This window comes from Phaenicophaeus curvirostris, chromosome 6, assembly GCF_032191515.1.
Source record: "Phaenicophaeus curvirostris isolate KB17595 chromosome 6, BPBGC_Pcur_1.0, whole genome shotgun sequence".
NCBI lineage: Eukaryota > Metazoa > Chordata > Aves > Cuculiformes > Cuculidae > Phaenicophaeus > Phaenicophaeus curvirostris.
In genome coordinates, this window is record NC_091397.1 from 49,699,422 (window position 1) to 49,718,127 (window position 18,706).

The following is an 18,706-nucleotide window of genomic DNA, read 5'->3' on the forward strand; positions in this document are numbered from 1 at the left end:
GACATCATGTGGACATTCTGACAGCAGCATGCACTACAAAGGCAGCTGTGATGCTTGTAACTTGACACATTCAAATGTTGTGTGAAAGACCTCCCCTAATTTAGCCATCTTAGTGTTTTCCAAGCTAATGCTTTCTCTTTTAGCACAGAAAATTAAGTTGTTAACTGGGAAAGAGAGTATCTTTGTAATATGTGGTTGCTTTTATCCTGCAACACAATGACTGAGCATTGATGAGATGGTAACTCGGTCAATTAAGCAAACACCAACAAAACACATTCTAACAATGACCGCTGCATTCATGGTGTCATTTTAGGAACTGATTCCAGCACACACAGATATTTTTTTTGTCCTATGGGTTTGACCTGAATCCTAATGAAATTAGCTGCTAGAAGAAATCAAGCTACTACAAGCTAGCAAGATTCAGGGTATGATACAAAACCTGCTGAAAAAGCCAACAAATGCTTTCCCTAGAAGCCAGAAATGAGGAAGGCCAGAAAGCTCCTGGAAACCTGAAGGGGACCTCACAGTGCTTTGATGAAGAAGTGCTTTGATGGTGAAGTGATGGATCAAAAAAAACCAAAAAAAAAATTAAGAGTTAGCATAAGAAAGAGATCTAAATATAAAATCCTGCCAACATCTATTATTCCCAAAATGTATTTAGGGTCATGTTAGGACTTCTGCCTGTGGGTTCGTCTGAGACATGAAAAAACCCTATTTAAAGGAAAATAAAATACACAAAAATTAAAACTGCTTTTCAAGCTATTATTTTCCTCACAAGTATTGTCTTATTTTAAATTTATCGTTAATATGGTATGTTAGTAGTTGTCCCTAATAAGCTCTGCATACATCCGAGAAAAACTGCAAACACCAACAAAGACACTTCTAGTTTTGCACAACACATGGCTTTTTTATATGATATGTTCTTTCCTGAAAACTACTCCCTCACAAAATGAAAATTCAGCAGAATTTCTAATAGCTTTCATATTTCAGTCTAATAGGTAGCGTGCATTGCACTGCCACCCACCTTTGCTACAATATTGCACAGCACATTTAACAGACATTTGCTTCCTTCACACAGTCCTTATGTGCAGCTTCTGCAGGACCTTACTATTAACATTTAACAGAGTCTATGAGCATAAAGCACATTTATGAACACCTGCTAGAACATTTTATTTGCCTTAAGAGTTTTATTATAACTGTTAAATTTTCTTGCTATGCTTTATGGGCCAAATCCTGGTCTAGTTTCAGCTTAAACTCCCATTGACTTCAACAGGAAGCAGATTTAATTGTATGTGGTTTTCCATACAAATTCAATACAGCTTTAAGCAAAATGGGATCTCTGGTAAGCGCAACACTCAACAGAAAAAGCCTGTGTCTTGCAGCTGTAAACAGAGCTCAGCCTTCAAATAGAGCTAAAAAAAATTAAATTCAACATAAACCCCACACCCACAAATCTATAACCTATACACATTGTATTCCAAAAATTCAGTGACTCCAAGGCTAAAAGTACAAGCCATATACATATCCCATCCACAAAAACCCATGGCCTCCCATACTGTGGGATGTTCTACCACCAACCACGCCCTCTTGGACCATTCACTGATGCTCCCATTACCAAAACCTTTGTGCTCTGTATTAAAGCCATCAAAGGCCAGAATCTGGTCCTGTCAGCATCGAGCTCCTCCTCTGACACATCCAGACAGTCATGGCCCTTCACAACAACACAAGACAGCCTGGAACAAAATGCAGAGAACCAGAAGGCATCACTGGGGAACAGCCCAAGGGAGATGCTGCAGAGGAAGCCATGCCAAGAGTCTGAACTGTTCTGAAAATGTTTTCAACAACTGTTTCTCTTTGACAGGTCTACCATCATTACTGAGATATTCATCACACCCCTATGAAAACGAACATGACTACACAGAAGTGAACAACGCAGCTCCTCACGGCTTAGCAAGAGGTAATAATGGAGGACTCCATGGAGTCTGCTTGGAACCCCTCTAGGAGGATTTAACCTCATTGGAAAAATACATAGACATTACTTTAAGCATCATTGTAGGAAGCCCTAAAATAGTAAGACAGCCTAGTAAACAGTAGACAATACGACAATGCTGCTTCTGTCTCACAAAAGCTTGACAGTAAATGCTTGATTCAATGCATACCATTAAGGCCCAAAAAATCAAAACAATTATAAAAATGAAATTATAGACACAATGATGAATGGCGACAGATGAAATGTTAACAGATCTAGGACCATACACAAAAATAATTGATTTTCTCTGATTACTACTTAGGTGATCAGAGTGCATGAGGTCCTAGTTGCCTGCTTGCTCTAGACTTTATTAATGCTCCAATATCAGACACCCAATTTGGAAATCAATGCTTACTTCATCATTTTTCTTTGAAGGATTCTATTATTCACAATTGATTTAACAGAAAGGAAAGGCTTACCATTAACAAGACCCAGCTGCTGACACCTCTTAGATGAATTATTGAACTTCTAAAAGTGAATTAACTTAACCATCACCAAGACTTATTGTCTGATGTTTCCCATACCAAAGTCAGTATATTTATAATTACAGAATCAAGTACTAGAAAGGACCTTCTCTGCTGCCTCCTTAACACCCCCCCATAGACACAAAGTAAAAATTAAGATTTGCAAAGATACAGATAGGAGTTATGCATCAAATACAGCCAGCGGACGCTTAATGTCTAACTGCCTTTTCACATCCTTCATCTTCTTTCTAAAACTCAAAGACACATGTCATTTCAGGCTTCAGAAGGAGTACTACAACTCCACCTTCAAAAGCAGTGTAAGCGTACAAAGCAGGAGGCCTCTGCATAAAATTTGTCATCTGAACAAAGCGATTATCTGCTCAGAACATAAATCCATCATGCCCATTTCCAGTCTAAAAAGGACTATGCCCAAGGTGAATTCAGTTCTTCATGTAAGAGTTTTGCTCGGCAGATTGCAATCTTATCAAAAGCTCAGTACCAAGAAAGAACAGGTTCTGAAGGGCAGTCCATCAGACCAGCCTCTGTGATGCAATCCTATGAATAACCAACTTCATCCTCAAACACTGTGCATTCCCCAGCAGGTACACTGCTAACAACACTCTTCACGAATGAACAATGAGGAGTGCTCATAAAAATCTGGAGTGTCAACAGTGTAACACCACCCAGCTGCACCGGTCTATAAACAACCCCCTGTCAAGAGCATGAGGACTTGCACTAAGCAAGACGCTGTCCTTAAGTCAGGGGTTAGCAGGACCACAGCAATCTTGTGGCATAACAAGAAAACTGTTCACCTATTAAAACCAGTGAACATTTCAGACCTTACTAGACTTCTTGCTAATCAGTACTACCCGTCTGAGTATGCTTTCAAAATGCTGTAATGACAACTGCTGTCTCCTTTAGCATTCACCACACTTGCAGACTTCAGCTCATACTGTAACCGTCTGTAACTGCTCTAAAGACTTCAGCTCAAGACCAACCTGAGATTCCACGTGCAAGCCACTCAAAGCCTTCTGAATTAATAATGCAAACTTCTGCCTTCCTTTCATGGTGGAACAACGAGATGACATACCTGTTCTATCCTTCTCACACAAGCTGAAAGTCAAAGGCTGCCCAAAATCACTACAGCCTCCTCCCAAAGCCCTCAACGGATCTGACTTGCTTGCACACTGCTGGAGGCAAAACATCTGTACCTTTTCGACTAGGGTTAACATCTGAGGAAGACACTCTAAGAGCAAACCAATCTCTTTTTGAGGACTGCATTTCTCCTTCTCAACCCCCTCCATCTGTTTTAACCTCCATCTTACTGGAACTAACTTCTTAAAATTCTGCTTACATTGGATAAAAAGTTGAAAAAGTAAGGAAAATGGAAAGGAAAGAAACCTGACAGACTAAGCCTCCAAGCTCACAGTCTTACTGTCTTAGGAAAACAGGCCAAAATCATGAAATTCTGATTATGTTGAAAATATTTAGGTACCCAAATTTTTCAACCTGCCTCTTGACATGGAGGCTGGCTAGCCATAATGGAAGTCTGGTTAAATTTCATATCTGCATAAAAGGTTATTATAACCTACTTGCTGAGATGTGTTTTAAAAAAAGTCATGGACATTGGCAGATTTCCTGCCTTTCCTGCACTCATTTTTTTCCAGTATTTTCCACATTGCGAAATATCTCTTAATGCTATAAAGACAGAGGAGATTGCAAAAGTGGTCCTAGCAGTTCCAACGGGAATAACGTGGTCAGAATCTGGCATTCAACTAAGTTTCCATTTCTACATAGGTTTCATTTATTTGTCAGTTTAAAAATAAGACCATATTTTGGCATGTAACTAGAGCTGCTCTTACAACGCAAGACTTACACTGCTGGCAAGCCTCAAAGCTGTTCCAAGACAAAACTGTGCTGGCAGAACTTTCAGAAAACTTCTTTTTGACTAGAGGCAGAATTCATCATAAGCATAAATGGGAGAAACTTCACTGAAATCAATCCTGTTACACATGCTTACTTATTGCAGCTCTGAATCTGCATTAAGTTTATATAATGCAAATATATTTAGCTTACATTGAATTTAAATTCTGTTGAACCAATTCTGTTTATCTTCTACATGCATATAATAACTTAGCATTGAATTCTATGACCATTCTGTGAACACTGTTTTTTTTCTTATACACAAACTCCACCTTGCTGTTTACCAAATACCATGACCATACCATGCACATGCCTCTTAATATAACAGTTACCCAGTTCAGGTGCCCAATGTTTAGGATGTGATGTAATTACAGTTCCAGTATCTATATTCCTGCAGCGATTACAGGCATGGGAAAAAAAATCACATAAATCTGACATTTCACAACTTCTGAGGGTTTGATTTTGCAACCTACTTTCTAAAATACCTTTTTTGAACGTCATATCCAAGGTTTTTTTAGGGCACGAATAAGTTAACCAATGTGCAGTGGTGCTCCTTCAACACAGACCACAGCAAAATTTAATTCTCAACTTCACAGACAACCTCTAAAGTATTCAGGTACCTGAACATAGCTGTCCGTGCCCTTAGATAGCCAGCATATAGCCGGATGATGGATGCGACAAAGCACTTAAAAAGGAATCTGCACCACTTCATATCAGCTGTTGAAAGCAACTGAACTAAGTCCTTCTTGCCAGAGAGAAAGCAACCCATGCAATAGTGGTATCAGGCTACTTAGGTAAGCTTATGGGTTTGAGGAAGAGGGTAACAGCAGAGCCGGCAAGAAGAGCATTAAATTAGTTACTGCAGAAAGGCTTCAACTGATACGTGGAAGTACGGTAACCAAACTCCTGGCCTTTCTCAATAGGTATCATTCCTCCTCTTCTTTAGCAGATGCATGATCCCAACTTTGGAAGAGTTTGCGATTTTGGTAAGGTGACATCTTTTTCCTAATGAACGCAGGTTAGAGAAGAGAACTTGATTTTTAAGCTTCCATATCTTATCAGATTCCAAGAGAATTTCATTGATTTAGAAAAGAAAAAGGCATATAAATTGCTTGAGATTTCTCACCTTGCCAAATATCAAGATGTGCTGCAAGCAAAGAAAGTGAGAGATCATCTCACAGAAAAAGCAGTAGGGAGCTTAAAGACTTAAGTACTTCTAAACCAAAGCTCTAAGCATGGGTTCTTTACCCTACAGTTGACTTGATCTTAAATGCAGTTGTTCAAATGCTGAATTGAAAAACTTCAACCTTTTTTTGACTTTTTTTTTAAAAAAAAACCAACCAACTGTGCTGGTTTTAACCTGTTATGCTGTTATTGGAAATAAAAATTACAAATAAACACATTGGATTTATTTTTCTTCAGATTCTTAAGACCTTGTACCCAATGTACACTTATGAGCTACTTCAAATAATTCAGCTAAGCACATTTGCAACACTTGATTGTAAAAGTCAGGCTGCCTACATGTAAGGTATCTTTTCAATAAAATACAGCAGTTATTTTAAGTGTTTAGTGACTTGAAACAGTTCAACAAACAGAAAGAATTGTACGAGATGACTAACGTGTAGACTGAGAATGACGGTGGTTAATTTGACCATTGATGTAATTAATACATTGACCAGAAAGGTATACTTACAGCTTCAACTGAACTTAATATGCAGCCACTGTAGGACTGGAATTCCAGCCAGTGCTCTCACTGAGAATATGTTACACAAAATTTTCAGTTGAGGTATGCTTAAGAACTGGTGCCACAAAAATCATCAAGTCTTCAGGAATTTAAGGCCAATGTACTACTGAGTATTGGAAAACACACTGATCATTTTTTTATTTCCACAGTGGAAATAGTGAACTACAGGTGTTTCAGGAAGATTTTGTTTTTTGAAAACAAGCAGCTTCTTTCTTCCCATATGTTACCAAGTCAGAGGCACATTTTTATTTAGGCTAAATCATGCCTTATGGGACCCACTTATGAGAAAGAAAGGAGGACATGCAACTGGCATTTGAGACATATTGCCAGTGCAAAGCTGCCAAAAGCACACAGCAGGGAGCATGTTTTGGTTATCATGAGCAGAATAAGCATGCACTCTTTAACCACTGCCAGCTGGCATTTGTTTCCAAATACAGAATGCTCACTAGGCAGTTTGGAGACTGGACATACTCCTAAACTTAAACTATGCTCCCATAAAAATGCACTGCTGAGATACCTCATTAACCATGCCTGTCTCCTAGCTTACTGCCAAATGACTGAATAACACAGAAAAATTATACATTTCTCTCTATGTACAAAAACAGTACTTAAAGTATACCCTAACACAGTCTAGTGCATAGAGAAGGAGAAATATTTTTAAGAGGGTTAGAAGAAGCTTCTGCCAACATCTCAAGTAGCAGGAACACTGTCACTACTCTATTATACACAGATACAAAAAGTAAGTTAGAGACACAGAGTACCAAGAAAACACAGCAATGAACAGCAAGAGTGGCTGGCACTGTGATTATAAACTATACTATCATGTTTAATACAACCTCTAGCAATCCTCACAACAGAGACGCTCCCTGTTTTATGAGCTGGGGCAGGTTTGTGGGTAGAAGATTAATGTCCCCCTCCATCTGCTAATGACTATATAGGTCCCCTGGGCTTTGCACCAAGGGTACTTTGCCCTTAGGATGAAACATGAAATGGGAATTTGTGTTCATTTCCACATGTGCCTACTATTTCCAGCAACACTCCAAATTGCTAAATGTGTATTATTTCAACTTTATCTACCAAAAACATACTTTATCACTGTGGTTCAACTGTGATTCCAATTAGATTTTCAAAGAAATCAGTTAAAAGGAGAACAAACCAACAGGGGGGCACTTTCCACTTTTAAAGTGCTTACCTGACACAGCTTTCATTGGTATTTTCCCTGTAAGTGCTCTATTCATTAACTTTTCAGTACATTTTCAAAGTGACTCCACTCTTTTGGATTTCCCTTTCTCTGCCACTGGTAGCCTGCTGTCATGGACCAAGCAACTCTGAAGAAAGCAATGTACCAGCAGCTGCCATGCAGAGGACAGGACACTAATTAAGTCCTTGTTTCCTTCAGGGGATTCTGTGAGTGGATTATAACTTACCGCATAACCGTACCTTTGCTCCTGAGAGCCAGAGGCAAGTCAGAGGGAGCTTGACACCAGCATAGTCTTCATGGACCTAGATCAGTTTGACTTCCTAGAAGAATAAGGGGAAAGAACAGTTACAAAGTGAAGTTTTGAAGGAGTAAGGCAAATGTACTCATCAGAATAATGACATTCAGGGCAAAATAAGGGAAGATATTAATGCCACCTCCAATATCCCCGAATGAGAAATAAAAACCAGAGCATTGCCTCACTAAAGTCTTTGATTGTGAGTGTCCCAGGTTTGCAACGCACTTTCTTTCTTCCTCTTCCTACTGAAAACCCCCATTAATTGCCACACTGATCCTCCTCCTCTGCTCCAGCTCAGGCAATAAGCAGGTGTTCATGCCAAAATTCCTTATAAGCATCCAAGGGAATTGCAGGGCAGGTCAACTTCATTTGCACCAACACTGAGCACACACAACAAACTTGCCTCAGTTTACTCAACTTCACTTTGGAAAAAAAAAATAAAAGCCGAAATACCTTTGTAGTTGAGCCACCAACACAACAAAATTCTACCCTCCCTTTAAAAATGGGAAATGCCAATAATATGTCTACTAACCTTTCTGATCCAACTAGGCACTGTTTCTGTCAACCTATTCCTGCCCAATAACAAAAGCAGAAAAGAAGTCAAGACAAGAAAAAGGGATTGCAATGTATTGCCCTTTTTGCATCTTCAGCAGAGAATTGCCTGATGTCAGACTCTATCAGACTGCTGAAACTGCAGCCACAGAAGACAATTCTTATTTCTCTCTCACATCAGCAGCACTAAAAAACAAGCACTGAACTACGAAAGTGCTCTGCCTGTCCAGCCCTTAGTACTCATATTATGATTTTGAAAACACTTCTCTACGGGATTCCCAAATCAGGAAACACTCTAAACTGAAGATATATACCTAGAATTGTTAAAATTGCTTGTAAAATCTAAGCCAAAAGCCCAGAATGATTTTGCATAAAACAAGAGATCTATCAGCAAATCTATTTCCACACTGCAATCTTGCTAGAGGTGGCAGAGCTGCCCCTATATTACTGATCTGAATCTAGTGATATCTGGCCTTTCTCTCATGCTTCCTCAACAACAAATCATGCACTTCAGCTTTCATTTGAAAATTAAAGAAATACTCTTTTCCTTTCATATGTGTGCAATGCTTGAAAACACATCCTAAGTATTATTTAAATATACGGAGCTACTAAAAGCTAATTGCTTTATTTCCCGATTACTGAGTCACTGTAAGGCCAAAGTTCCAAAATGATCCAAGAGTTGAAAAGCTTGAAACTCAATGCTTAAATAAATAAATACTAAAGAATATTAAAGACAAAAGCAGGACTCGAAGGTAAGGGCTGGAGCAAAAAGCTACAGCTTCTCTTCCCCACTGGGAGTACAAGATAGAGCATCTACTGCCTGACACCCTCCTCGGCAACAGCCTGCTCTCCTTAAAATGCCTCCTTGATTCCCACCCTATGGTCTGTACAGGTAGGCAGTAGGCAGCCCCGGGAGAGAAAAGCCACTGAAGTCCATTCATCCTACAGAGAGCCAACAGCAATCATTCAAGCTTTTATACAAGTCCATTGTACCTCTGCAGAAAGGCCACACTCAGTCTGGCCCACACAGAAAACACAGCAGCCTAGATTGATAGCATCTACTTAAACTGCTGCAGGTTATAGTTAAACACACACACACAGAGTTTCATTCAGCTTTTCAGAAAGGCTGTCAAAGAGTCTCAACTTGTAAGCCTGAATCATAGCTAGCATATTTAACTCAACTACTGGTAAAAGGCATTTAATGTCATTTGCAAAAAAAAAACCCAAAAAACATAATTGTTTTGGGGGGCAAGCAAGGCAGCTACTGTGGATACATACCTCCTTCCTTCTCCCACAGGTAAGCACTCTGTATATCTGTGTGCATACACAACAAAAACTTGTTCTCTGCTCCTGAATTTTCCTATCTGTACTTATAGGCAACAACATACACGGTTCACGTTATTTCAGTGAGATGCTGCTTGAATGAATAGCACTGGTGCAATTACAGTTCACAAAACAGATTATTTGGTCATCACTAATCCAAGGAAAAACTGAAGTCTTATGGCCAAATCTATGGGAATTTCTGGTGATATCATTATGACCTCACACAACTGCCCAACATAAGAACTGCTGATATTTTCTCTGCCCTAGCATGAAGTTAGTTGAGACATGAAACGACTCTTTGAGAAAAATAGCACATCTTACATTCAAGTCGTATTACAAAACACAAATGGTCAAACACGGTGCCACAAATAATGGTGAGCCACTTCATCAACAACGAGTACTCTTATCACACCAGGTCCAAAGGACACGTCAACAATCAGTCTTAGAGAGCTTCATTAGTCACTCTATCACAAGAAAAAAAAAAAAAAGAAACACTTCTATTACACCAAAGTGTAATAGCCATTTCAAATGTAGTATGCGTTACATACCTTCCCAGACAGGTGAAGAACTCACCTACAATTACCACAGTGAAGCCCAGTAAAGAGTAACCTTTTGCCTGCATTACACTTATTTGTCAGAGCTATTTTCAACAGATTGCAGCCAGATCACGACTACTCACGGCAGCAGCACAGTGCAGAAGCGCTCTGCCCCACAGACAGTATAAACTTGTTCATTTTGCACATGCATTTTACAAAATCATTTTTATTCTAAATTACTCTGGCCACGAGTGCTACACAAAGGGCTCCTCTGATCCCACAAACAAATAGCTCTTCCCTTTTAAGAATATAATTAAAAGGACTATCTAGCATAACTCTTGAGATACTTATTGTCTCTGTGGGAAATCTTACAGAACCAGAATAATTTAGGCTGGAAAGGACCTCTAGAGGCCATGTCCTCCAATTCACAGTCAAAGCAGCATCGATTTCAAAGTTAGATCCAAGTTGTTCAGTCTTGTCCTGTTAAGTTTTTAAATCTCCAAGGGCAAATCCTGCAACCTCCACAGATGCCGGGTCAGAGCTCAACCACTTTCATTGATAATTTTTTCCATTATGCCCAGTCAGAATTTCCCCATGTCAATTTGTGACAACTGCACTTTGTCCTTTCTCTGTACACCCCAGAGAAGAGGGGTGTATGCTGTGCCATAACACCGCATCAGGAAATAGAAGGCAGCAATTCAACTTCATTTTCTAATCTCTCAGCTGGGCAAACCAAGACCCCTCAGCATCAACTTGTATGCCATGTGCTAGAGTCCCCAAATATCTGAAAAACCCTCTGCTGGGCCCTCTCAGTTTGTCCCTACCTTTCTCACACTGGGGGCCAAAGCCTGGATACAGCATCATTCCAGGAAAAGCCTCATCAAGAGCAACAGTCACCCCTCAAACAGGCAGTCACACTCCTGCTAATACAGCTCAGCATGCCACTAGTCTCCACCGCTACAAGAGCACACTGCTGACTCCAATCCAATGCTGTTTTTCATTCACTATACACTTTTGTTCCTACAATTCACCTACCCCAAGAATAAGGGGATAGAAGAAAGCAAGTGATGTGGGTGGACACCAAATATTCCCTGGAGATACCATAACATGAACAAGAAGCGAATGTTGTAGCTAATATTCTTTGTGAAAAACTTACAGAGAAAAGAAGTGGTGCATGATCTTTCAGCCACAGAGGTCATCCCAAATTCTGTATGAGAAAGGATGGCTCTACTCCGTATCTTAGGCAGTGAACTTGTAAATCAGTAAACCTGAAAAGTACTCTATTTCTTTTTCTGACAAATTTCTAAAGGCAAATATTTTAGCGAAAATATTAACATATACTACTGGCCAAAAGAAAGTGGTTGCTCCATTCATAAGAGGCACCTAAGATCACCTAAACACAGCTCACACCGTAACAGCATTTTTCACAGTGATTAAACAAGAACATTTGAAGAAAACTGAATTTAGAACGCAGCTATACAACTTACTGCAGTCAACCCTAGAAAAAATAAAAGACATGATCTGAAACTTCCTTTGACTTTTCTTTGAACTCTAGATGGAAAACTTTAAAGAATGGGATCTTCTTATTAGTTACTTCTAAGACTTTTGCTATATTAAATTTCCAAATAGTACCTAATGTTAAAATATTTCCATGTATCAACACCGTGGGCTAAAACCTCTCTTAAAGAGAAACAATTTCTAAACATCATTTTGAGAAACTTCAATGAAGCATTTTTGCATTACTATGATGGAACAAGCAGCACATGCCACTCACTTGACAGCATTAATTCCAAAGCATTTACAGAGAATCTACACATAGCTCAAAACAGGCACAAGAACAAGAATATGTGAGAAAAGGAAGATGTGTTACCTGTACTGAGCTACTGAGAGCAATCTTCCTTTTCTGGCAGTACAAAATGTGCCCTCACAGGAGGTGAATCAAATTTTATCCAGAGACCCAAGGAAGGCAGCTTTCTATACAACTTCATAGCATGCTCCCCATATGGAAGAGTGGGTTTAATAAAGATTCAATTTATCATTTATTTAAAGCTTGTATTCTATTACTTTGCTATTACTATTGCTGCCGCGGGGAGCAATTTTTTCATATCTTCCTAGATAAGAGCTAAAACCTCCAGAATCATGACTGCCAAATGCTCCAACAACAATCAGCAGCCCTGGACCTTAAGGTTATACTGTTCATGTTCAAAACCTGCCCCCTTGGCAGCTGCACAAGTTCTACCCCTGCACACGTTTTAAGACTGAGAAACCGACATGGAAATATTTATATACATACACACGTGTTCATTCATTTTTGCACACTGCATAGGAAACATTAGCAGAATTCTTCACGTTACAGACACAACCAAAGCAAATAAGTCTTCAGCAATTTAATATCAGTTATAGACATGGGTGTCTGTAATAATCCATCCATGAGAGAAATGCTATGGCAAACACACCAGAGATGCTGCATAGTGGCATTGTCAACGGCACTTCTCCAGCAAACCTGGTGCAGCCCTGGAAATGAAGGTGCTTCCAGCCCCACGCTGCCGTCTATCAACTCCGCGTGCCAGCATGCCGAACGGGAGACACGCCATCTCACTGCACAAGAAGTAGGAAAGAGAAATGAGCCTCTCCCAAGAGAGGCCCCTCTGCCTGCATCCAGCACAAACACATGCATCAGCACAAGATTCAACTCTGGTCTGAAGTTTTCACACGTGACCTGGAAAAGCTTTGCCATCACTTGCCTAACAAAACCCCAGTCTATGTGCAAAGCTTTTACAAATCTCCAAGACTGGCACTTCTACTTCTCCAGATTTCAGCTTGGCTTCCCCCACTTCATTCTCTCCTCTCCATTTAGCTTATATAGAGACCACCTCTAGAGTGCCACACTAATTAGCAACAGCTTGCACTCTATATTAAAAACAAAAATAGGCAAAAAAAAAAAAAGTGAAAAGGGAAATCAAATGAGCTCATGGGCATTTCATCACATCATTAATATCGGCATATTTTAATTATATCCAAATAACTTTTATTCTGATCAGCAGACCTGCCGTAACTGCTGAAAAATAAAGTCATAAATTAGACACGTGATATGGTAAGGTCTATTGCCCTACAGACTTGCTATAAAGCACTACAAAAATATATATGGCAGTAATCCAAGCCGACAATAATAAGCTCACTGTGTCAGGATATAAGAGGTGAACACTAGAGAAAATTAGGCTGGTGTAGAAAATAAATCCAAAATCTCCAAAGTATTACTTCAACAAACTAAATAAATATTTAATAAAATGAAGTTCTTTTTGCTTTCACTAACATGAGTGGCTCCTAAAAAAAAAGTATTCCTTATAGGTAAATGTCTATTCTACAAATTCTCTACACTTCCCTGTATTTCATAACCATTTGGCTTCTTCCCAGCGGGCCTAATTCTATTTTTTTATGTCTGTACTTCCTACATGTTCAGCATTTTCCAATCTATCTACCTTGAATACAAACTAAACTATAGATTACAGAGAATAAAAAGTTAAGTGACTCTTCAACTCTTAAAGGCTTCCCACTATTGTAGCAAATGGAATACTGTACATAGCTTTGAAGGAGGGAAACACAACTTAGCTCCCATTTCATCACTACGTTGAGACTAAAAGATCGTCTCCCACTATACTGAATATTTAATTAGAACGCAACTTGGGAAGAACAATTTGACATAATTTTTCACCTAAGTCTTGCCTAAGCTTTAACAACAGTTTGTAGTTACAACATGCAATGCAATAGACTCCATTATTGTAATTAAGATCAGCTAAGCTATATTAAGGAATTTCAATAATTATTGTCTCCTCATAATATATAAACAACGAGAGTCAATGATACTGAAAGACAACAGATTTAATGTAGATGGCTTATAGAATTCAGTGCTACAAGATACTCTTGAAACAGCAAGTTATTATACAGACAAGAACATATTAACGCTTCATGCATAAATTGTCAGCTGAGAAGGGTCAGAAGGAACTTCCACCATGACAAAAAGCACAATAACCGCTCACAACAGTTGAGTGACACTGGTTGGACTTCGTATTACATCCCACTGAGAAGCAGCAGCTTTTTAGATCCTTGCTGATAGCACACACCAGGAGAATCATGCCCTGGGTGCAAAGTAGTTGAAAACTAGATCTTTGTCTTAAAAATACTGGTGTTTCACACAATACATACAAGTATTAGCACAGACCTGTTTGAACTTGCTTCCAACTTTGATCTTGCATGTGTAAACCCACAAAAGTCAATGGGGACTTTGTTTATGCCACATACCTCTCCCACCATGTCCATATAGACAGGTAAGTGCGAAAAAGGGGGATCCCTTTTAGGCACATCTGGTTCAAACTCCTACTGTACCCACCTGCGTGCACCACATAACTGGGAATTTGCCATAATGATTCATTTCATTCTACAGAAACGTGGATATGTGAGAGTACTGAGCCTGCTACACCCAGCCCACACTAGAGACCCATTACCCCTGAAATGAGCTAGTATCCTTGCATCAATAAAAACCACTTTTACTACAGATACAGACAGAACTACTTCAGCAGAAAACCAAAAAGGCATAATGGTGAAGCAGCCCTTGGTGGTGTCACTCCTCCCATCCCGAGCGAACCTGATTTTCAAGTGTAACAGAGATGTTTTACTGGACTGCTACTGTGGTGAGCTAGCCTGAAAACCCAAGTGGTCTGCCAAGACCTCTCAGTTCTGCAAGAAGGTGCAGAACGTAATCAGAAGAGTCACTATGTACCCCAAAGTGTGACCATCTGCTTTGGATTCAGCCTTTGCACTCCTCAGAGGCACGCTTAGTCACAGAATAATGACAACTCAGGCTGAGGCAGATCCTATACTAGTAAAGGAGAGTGTTTACCAACACTGTGACACTACTATACAAGGACAAACCCTGCAACTCTTCATCTAGCAAAATGTATTTCACTGGAAGCTTACCAGCATGTAAAGCTGAGGCTCAGTCTTCCATGATCACTAAATCAGATGCAGACCAATGCTGACACATCAAGCTCTTACCCAGGGATTGGTTCATAAAGGAAAGATTGAATTAGTATCTTAAATCAAAATCAGCTTTCTTGGTTAAAAACAAAACAAACACACACCAACTCTCGATGCTGTAATTTTAAGAGCATTTTTTTTTCAGTTTTGCTTTCACCTCTTCCCAAATGACATAACCAGAACTGCAAACAGGCGACGTCCACGTAGCAACTTCAACCACAATGACACAATTGGTCTAAATTTACATTCAGGGCACTTTACCTTAACTCAGCTTCTCCCACACGCACAAGCTCTTGCACTAAATATTCAATTCCTTCAGCTAAATGCAGTGTCATATATAATTAACCTATGCTTGCTAAACTTCCTCAGAAGAACTCTTTAAAAGGTAGGAGTCAAAGAGCAGCTTCAGTGATATTCCCCTCCTTGAGCTGTTACTGCGCTGTCCTGTTTGGCACTTTGAGTCCAACGTAGCCCTTGGACTACAATATTTTGAGTTGCTCTATTAAATATTTTCTTTTCAGAATCCACGCTATTATTTCCTGTCTGTCATCAAAGTGCAAAGTTACACTGCTTTATGGATTAAATACATTGCCGATTCTTTAGCCCTTGTATTTTATGCTACAACTCGCTCGCTAAAATGCTATTAAGGACGTCTCAGCCACAGGCAAAACATCAACACCACTGAAACCAGTCAAATTCTGCCATGGCCTCAAATGACCAAGCTGTCACTCTAAATACAAACAACAGGGCACCACGAGAAGATGTCAAAGCAGCATCAACAGCGTTCACGCTGCACCCACATGGTGTTTGGTAACAAACACGCACCAGTGACCCACGGGACCCCGCAGACCCCCCCGCAGCCTAGCGGTGAATCGTAGAATTATAGAATCAGGGAATCAAAGAATCATAGGACCGTAGAATCAAGTAATCGCTGGATCAAGGAATCACTGGATCAAAGAATCATGGAATCACCAGGTTGGAAAAGACCTCAGAGCTCCTCGAGTCCAACCGTACCCACCACCCGGCGACCCGCGCCACAGCCACAGACCTCGCGGCCGCTCAGCCCCCTCGGCAAGGCGAGACGGAGTTGGGAAACGGGACTCCCCTCCCCTCAGGAGCCGAGGAGCCCCCTCGCTCGCCCTCCCGGCCGCGCACCGAGCTGTTTGAGCGCCGGGGTGCGCGGCGCGCTCGGAGGCGCCCGGCCGGGACCCACCGCTCCGTTCCCGCTCCCCGTCACTTTCCACCGCAGGCGCTGCGAGACCCACCGGCTTTTCCCAAGCAAACCTGCCGACCCCGAGCGGAACCGGCCGCCTTTAAGGTCCTTCCAACCCAAACCATTCTACGTTTCCGTGGGGTTTTTTGTTTGTTTGTTTTTAGCCGCCAAAATCGCTCTCCTCTAGGCACCCGGCGGCAAAGAGGGCACCGACCGGGCTCGGGGTCCCGAGCGCACTTCGGCGACTTGCGAGCGACGGGGCCAACTCCCCCGCGACGCTCTCGGGCGCTTTTGTCTCCGAGGCAGAAGGGCTGGAAGCGGCCACGCGGCGCCGCAGCCGCTCCGAGAGGGCGACCCCGACCGCGCTCCGGCCCCGCGCCCGGCCCCGGCCCCGCGCCCGCCGCCGCGTTACCTCCGCCCGCTCCGCCGCCCCGACAGCGCCGGCCGCGAGCGGCAGCGGCGCCCCGGACCCCCCGCCCCGCCCCGCCCCGCCCCCTGGCGGGGCCGCCGCGCTCTGCGCCCCCCCGGGCGGCGGCTCCGAAGCGGGGGGCGCGGGGCACAGCGCAGGGTGGGGGGTGCTCTCCGCTTCTTCCACTGCGCCCTGCGCCTCGGATCCTGGGCTCGGTTCGGGGCCCCTCGCCACGAGAAAGGTGTTAAGGCTCTGGAGCGAGTCCAGAGAAGAGCAACGAAGCTGGTGAGGGGGCTGGAGAACAGGCCTTATGGGGAGCGGCTGAGAGAGCTGGGGGTGTTTAGCCTGGAGAAGAGGAGGCTGAGGGGAGACCTCATTGCTCTCTACAACTACCTGAAAGGAGGTTGTGGAGAGGAGGGAGCTGGCCTCTTCTCCCAAGTGACAGGGGACAGGACGAGAGGGAATGGCTTCAAGCTCCTCCAGGAGAGGTTCAGGCTGAACATTAGGGAAAAAAAAATTCACAAAAAGGGTCATTGGGCACTGGCAGAGGCTGCCCAGGGAGGTGGTTGATTCACCTTCCCTGGAGGTGTTTAAGGCACAGGTGGACGAGGTGCTGAGGGACATGGGTTAGTGATTGATGGGAACGGTTGGACTCCATGATCCAGTAGGTCTTTTCCAACCTAGTGATTCTGTGATTGACTCATAGAATCATCAACTCATCAGATCATAGCGTCATCAAATCACAGAATCGTAGAGTCGTCAACTCATAAAATCATCGAATCACAGAATCATGGAATACTTTGGGTTGGAATGGACCTTAAACATCATCTAATTCCGACCTCCCTGTCTACAGGACTGTGTCAAGTGTGTTCAATTCTGTCTCTACAACAGTCTGTGCTCTGTAATCAAGTATGAAATTCTGTGTACAATACAGACATAGTATTGTCTCTTTTCTTGTAAGGTGCTGTTTTCTACTCTGTTTTCTACTCCTTGGTAGTTGTTTCGTGTCCACAGTTGCTTAGCTGGAAAATTTACAGGGCTTTTGCAGGCCGCTACTCAGAGTCTAGAGACGGCTGGACATAGCAAGCCAAGAACTGTGATAAGTGATAAACTTGAAAGAGACCACAAATGAGAATGAATGAAGTCACGATTAAAGTAATTATTTCTGGATGATTTTAACAAAAAGGCAGCTCTTAGAATTTTAAAAGCATACTTTTAAAACTTATCTTCTAAAGGTAAAAGTTATTTTAGAATGGTTTCAGTTGGAAGGGACCTTTGAAGATCATCTAGTTGCAACCCCCCTGCCATGGGCAGGGACACCTCCCACCAACCCAGGCTGCCCAAGGCCCCATCCAGCCTGACCTTGAACACCTCCAGGGATGGGGCAGCCACAGCTTCCCTGGGCAACCTGTGCCAGGGCCTCACCACCCTCATTGTGAAGAAATTCTTCTTTATGTCTAGTCTAAATCTGACCCTCTCCAGTTTATACCCATTGCCCCTTGTCCTATCACTACAAGCCTTTGTGAACAGTTCCTCCCCAACTTTCCTGTAGCCCCTTCAGCTACTGGGAGGTCACTGTAAGGTCTCCTCGGAGCCTTCTTTTCTTCAGGTTGAACAAGCCCAACTCTCTCAGCCTGTCCTCATATGGGAGGTGCTCCAGCCATCTGATCATCTTTGTAGCCCTCCTCTAGACCTGTTCCAACAGCTATGTATCCTTCTTATGTTGAGGATTCCAGAAGTCTGCTCTGCCTGCAGCCTCTGGTTAAAGTTTTTCTCTCTGTGAACTCCCAGCCTGGCACCTGCTTGGAACATCGCTGTGGCTCCTCTTGCCTTGGTATCAGGGCAGAAGTGGCTTTCACACACCTTGTGCAGATGTCAGGGCGGCTGTAGGAGCATGCAGCACTGAATGCCAGGTTGCCTGTTAGGAAATTAATCCTGAAAGAGGAAAGGCGTGGTGGTGCTCAGCTTGGGATGAGTCTGCTA

The 18,706-nt window shown here is 42.1% G+C and overlaps 1 protein-coding gene across 1 annotated transcript in view; it reads right to left on the reverse strand.

The window, feature by feature from the left end:
• Nucleotides 1-16,743, reverse strand: part of RARB (retinoic acid receptor beta) — a 334,302-nt gene extending 317,559 nt beyond the window's left edge. The window contains exons 1-2 of the mRNA XM_069860142.1: nt 16,727-16,743; nt 7,601-7,681 (exon numbers count right to left, since the gene is read on the reverse strand). The gene's annotated coding sequence lies outside the window, so the exon portion shown is untranslated. The remainder of the gene's footprint in view (nt 1-7,600; nt 7,682-16,726) is intronic.
• Nucleotides 16,744-18,706: the final 1,963 nt, after the last annotated feature.